We start from the raw sequence: 6,000 nt of genomic DNA, 5'->3' as shown, positions 1-6,000 counted from the left end.
TCTAACCTCATACTGGTATTGAGAGGGTTCAAATTGCCAGACGAGGAGACAATTTAAAGGAAGCCCTCCTGAAATGTATATTAGTTTACTGAATTAGAGACTCTCACACCATTAGGAATGATCAATGACCTAGATCTCAGGGTCTTCCTGTGAAATGTCCTATGATACGATTTCAGGCTACTGTCAAGCCCTGATAGAATTTGACAATGACCTGCATTTTTTACATAGTATTTTCCGACAAAAATATTTTTCTACCATTGTATGAACTTTTCTATTTTTCATAGATCAACTTCTTTCACTGTTTTTTTTTTTTTTTTTTTACATTTCTGCTCTTTCTCTTCTTTAGATTGGGCATGCCCTCCCAAAAATGTGTGTTGGTACACATATGTTCTATATTCTTGTGTATGGGATCCCAGGGGGTATTTGCAATACTGTAGCATTTACCTGTGACCTAGTGTCAAGTCAACACAACACGCTATCTATGGTGCGCTGGCTTACAGCCATGCACAAAAACATGGCAGTCATTTGACTGCTGTAGTCCAGTTTCAATAATAATAGAATACAATAGAAAGTTTATTTGCCATGTGTAACAAGTACAGATACAAGTTGGAATTCTTGTAATTGTTTGTCCTTACAGTATCGTATCAGTGCTAATCAGCAATTTGGTGTGTTAACAAAACATCTGGGAGTCTGGCATTTTTCACGAATCCTGTTCATTTTCCCCATAGGAATTTTGACTTTGGCATTTTTCACGAATCCCGTTCATTTTCCACATAGGACTTTTGAACTCTGAACCAAATGGCGCCGCGGCTAACGCTTCATTCTACAAAATGACATCACCTCACCACTCTATTGTGTGGGAATTCACCAGCAAACCTACAACAATGGTTCACAGATTGACCAGAATGTCTTCTGAGAACACTGCAAATAAGCACTCTTTGAAAGAAGCAGAAGCTGAACAAGTGGCAGCACCAGTAGGTGACTTTTCTCAATCGTTTCATGAAGATTTATCAAAGAATGATGTCATAATAACTAAACCCTGGAATAAAACTATCAACACTTTAGAGATGATTTCTCTCCAAAATATGGCTAGTTTGCAAAGTGTCTCTAAATGTTCACATTATAAATCAGTTATACCTTGCACATTCATCTTTGAATGGTGTGAATGTCATCATAATGGCTCGATGAGCAACTGGTTGCACACAGGTTGCTGGACTGGTTATGCACTGCAGTACCAAGCGTCAGACAATGGCAGAGTAGTGACCTCATGATCCTGCTGACAACTCCGCTGCACAGAGAAACAGGGCTAATGTAATGTGATGCTTCTTTGTTGTCCCCATGAAAACAAATGTGCACAAAGGCTTTGCCAGCAGGTGTCTGTGACTGGTGGTGTTGACATGACTGTGTGTGATTTCATGATCTGCTATATCATCCCTCTTTCATTTTTATTCCCTTTCCCTCACATGATTTTAACCTTTTAAGTATGTTGGGACCATGTTGCTGAATGCAAATTAAACTGAAATAAAAGACAGAAAGGAGAGGGCTGCAGCATTCCTCAGGTAGGCAGGAACTTCTCAAACTTGATTGAAGGTGCTCCGTAGGACTCACTTTGGGGCAGTATCCAATGAATAAAACAGAAGATGGTCCCAGACAGCTCTTCAAGGTTTAAAAGCCTTTATTTAAGCGGCTATGTCATTATGAAAACGACCAACATGTTTTGGCCCCGCCGAAGGCCGCTGGTCCCCAGTCTCCAGGAGGAGAGAGACCACAGTGTGGGGTGTTATCTACAGGAGGAGAGAGACCACAGTCTGGGGTGTTATCTCCAGGAGGAGAGAGACCACAGTCTGGGGTGTTATCTACAGGAGGAGAGACCACAGTGTGGGGTGTTATCTACAGGAGGAGAGAGACCACAGTGTGGGGTGTTATCTACAGGAGGAGAGAGACCACAGTGTGGGGTGTTATCTACAGGAGGAGAGAGACCACAGTCTGAGGTGTTATCTACAGGAGGAGAGAGACCACAGTCTGGGGTGTTATCTACAGGAGGAGAGAGATCACAGTCTGGGGTGTTATCTCCAGGAGGAGAGAGACCACTGTCTGGGGTGTTATCTACAGGAGGAGAGAGACCACAGTCTGGGGTGTTATCTACAGGAGGAGAGAGACCACAGTCTGGGGTGTTATCTACAGGAGGAGAGACCACAGTGTGGGGTGCTATCTACAGGAGGAGAGAGACCACAGTGTGGGGTGTTATCTGGAGGGAGATCACAGTCTGGGGTGTTATCTACAGGAGGAGAGACCACGGTCTGGGGTGTTATCTACAGGAGGAGAGACCACAGTGTGGGGTGTTATCTACAGGAGGAGAGACCACAGTCTGGGGTGTTATCTACAGGAGGAGAGAGACCACAGTCTGAGGTCTTATCTACAGGAGGAGAGAGACCACAGTCTGGGGTGTTATCTACAGGAGAGAGATCACAGTCTGGGGTGTTATCTACAGGAGGAGAGACCACAGTCTGGGGTGTTATCTACAGGAGGAGAGAGACCACTGTCTGGGGTGTTATCTACAGGAGGAGAGAGACCACAGTCTGGGGTGTTATCTACAGGAGGAGAGAGACCACAGTCTGGGGTGTTATCTACAGGAGGAGAGAGACCACAGTCTGAGGTCTTATCTACAGGAGGAGAGAGACCACAGTCTGGGGTGTTATCTACAGGAGGAGAGAGACCACAGTCTGGGGTGTTATCTACAGGAGGAGAGAGACCACAGTGTGGGGTGTTATCTACAGGAGGAGAGAGACCACAGTCTGGGGTGTTATCTACAGGAGGAGGGAGACCACAGTATGGGGTGTTATCTACAGGAGGAGAGAGACCACAGTCTGGGGTGTTATCTACAGGAGGAGAGAGACCACAGTCTGGGGTGTTATCTACAGGAGGAGAGAGACCACAGTCTGGGGTGTTATCTACAGGAGGAGAGAGACCACAGTCTGGGGTGTTATCTACAGGGGGAGAGAGACCACAGTCTGGGGTGTTATCTACAGGAGGAGAGACCACAGTCTGGGGTGTTATCTACAGGAGGAGAGAGACCACAGTCTGGGGTGTTATCTACAGGAGAGAGATCACAGTCTGGGGTGTTATCTACAGGAGAGAGACCACAGTCTGGGGTGTTATCTACAGGAGAGAGATCACAGTCTGGGGTGTTATCTACAGGAGGAGAGACCACAGTCTGGGGTGTTATCTACAGGAGAGAGATCACAGTCTGGGGTGTTATCTACAGGAGGAGAGACTACAGTCTGGGGTGTTATCTACAGGAGGAGAGAGACCACTGTCTGGGGTGTTATCTACAGGAGGAGAGACCACAGTCTGGGATGTTATCTACTGGAGGAGAGAGACCACAGTCTGGGGTGTTATCTACAGGAGGAGAGAGACCACAGTCTGGGGTGTTATCTACAAGAGGAGAGAGACCACAGTGTGGGGTGTTATCTACAGGAGGAGAGACCACAGTCTGGGGTGTTATCTACAGGAGGAGAGAGACCACAGTCTGGGGTGTTATCTACAGGAGGAGAGAGACCACAGTCTGGGGTGTTATCTACAGGAGGAGAGACCACAGTCTGGGGTGTTATCTACAGGAGGAGAGACCACAGTCTGGGGTGTTATCTACAGGAGGAGAGAGACCACAGTCTGGGGTGTTATCTACAGGAGAGAGACCACAGTCTGGGGTGTTATCTACAGGAGAGAGACCACAGTCTGGGGTGTTATCTACAGGAGAGAGACCACAGTCTGGGGTGTTATCTACAGGAGGAGAGAGACCACAGTCTGGGGTGTTATCTACAGGGGGAGAGAGACCACAGTCTGGGGTGTTATCTACAGGAGAGATACCACAGTCTGGGGTGTTATCTACAGGAGGAGAGAGACCACAGTCTGGGGTGTTATCTACAGGAGGAGAGAGACCACAGTGTGGGGTGTTATCTACAGGAGAAGAGACCACAGTCTGGGGTGTTATCTACAGGAGGAGGGAGACCACAGTCTGGGGTGTTATCTACAGGAGGAGAGAGACCACAGTCTGGGGTGTTATCTACAGGAGGAGGGACCACAGTCTGGGGTGTTATCTACAGGAGGAGAGAGATCACAGTCTGGGGTGTTATCTACAGGAGAAGAGAGACCACAGTCTGGGGTGTTATCTACAGGAGGAGAGAGACCACAGTCTGGGGTGTTATCTACAGGAGGAGAGAGACCACAGTCTGGGGTGTTATCTACAGGAGGAGATAGACCACAGTCTGGGGTGTTATCTACAGGAGGAGAGAGATGACAGTCTGGGGTGTTATCTACAGGAGGAGAGAGACCACAGTCTGGGGTGTTATCTACAGGAGGAGAGAGACCACAGTCTGGGGTGTTATCTACAGGAGGAGAGAGACCACAGTCTGGGGTGTTATCTACAGGAGGAGGGACCACAGTCTGGGGTGTTATCTACAGGAGGAGAGAGACCACAGTCTGGGGTGTTATCTACAGGAGGAGAGAGACCACAGTGTGGGGTGTTATCTACAGGAGGAGAGACCACAGTCTGGGGTGTTATCTACAGGAGAGAGACCACAGTCTGGGGTGTTGCCTACAGCATATGTGGTAATACAGTAGCTTGCGCAGAAAGCTGAAGCACGCCTCGTGTTCAACCGCCCCATGTTCTCCCACACAACTTCTCTTTTCCGTTCTCTTCACTGGCTGCCTGTAGCAGCTCACATCCAGTTTAAAACGCTGGTACAAGTCTACAGAACAATGAAAGGAAAAACTCCCTCCTACCTCCAGACCATGTTCAAAACCTACACCCCCGCCCGACCACTTCACTCTGCTACTGTACCTCGATGCGATTGGTCACCCCGTCACTCAGAGGCCTCTGTCGTCAATCGACCCGGTCACGGCTCTTTTATGGCCGGGCCCTGCAGTGGTGGAAGGAACTGCCCACTGACGTCAGGATGGCGGAGGCCCTGCCCATCCGTGTCTCTTGCGCCCCCACATGGGGAGCTGGCTTCGCTCAAAATGTTGTTTTAATTCGTAGATCCACCCCTTGATTCGGATCCGCTCCAAAAAGTAAAGGGTTCTTCCTTGGCCCATGCTATACCCCTCCTCTTTCATGAAAATCGGCCTGATAGGTTTTGTGTAATCCTGCTAACAAACAAACCAATAAATAAACGAACAATCACACGCCACCAAAAACATAAAGCTACCTCTTGCCCTGCGCTGTCGCTGGGGAGGAGGTAATGAATATTGAAGCTCTATTCATTCCCCTCTTCGTGATAGAGGTGTGGGTTTGTGTCTTTGCAGTAACTCCCCATTGTTCACAGAGGCATCCTGCAAGTGTACAGTACTATCATACTTCCTGTATAATCGATCAGAGGCATTCCTTCTCGAAGGCATTCCGGAAGCTGCAGCATTCATGCGCATTGACGCATCATTTGATATGAATGTTGGGTTCATATCAAAGTCGTTTGCAGAAGGCGTTCATTGCAGTCTTATTCATTGGAATGCACATTCAATTGCTTTCATTGTGAACGTTGGGTTCATATATATTATATTTGTTGGGTTCATATATATTATATTCCTTACATTGATTATTTTGATTTTGCACATTATTAGGGGTAAGGCACATTACTCTAGCCCCTGTGTTTTTTTCTCAGATGGAATGGCTTTGGTTTGTAAATACATTAAAAAGTGCTGCCACACACTTATTTTCTAGTGATGGTTTAGTTTTGTTTGTTTGTTTGTTTTTCTCCTTTATAATACAACAGAGCCAGCCAGTGTATCCATACCCATAACTAGCATTATCAGAGAACTGAGCTGAATTGTAATGTTGAGAGAAATTCTATTGGTTTCGTAGGCCAGGCTGTTCAAACGGATGCCATTACAATGTGGACCAACTCACTCCTTTCTCCAGGCAATTGTTGTCCAGTGTTATTCAATCTCTCAAACCAGTATGAGTCACAATGACAAAGGCAGATTGTGATGAAGCTGCAGACCATA

This window comes from Borostomias antarcticus (genome assembly GCF_949987555.1).
Source record: "Borostomias antarcticus genome assembly, chromosome: 25".
Classification (NCBI taxonomy): domain Eukaryota; kingdom Metazoa; phylum Chordata; class Actinopteri; order Stomiiformes; family Stomiidae; genus Borostomias; species Borostomias antarcticus.
Note: the sequence above shows the minus strand (reverse complement) of the source record.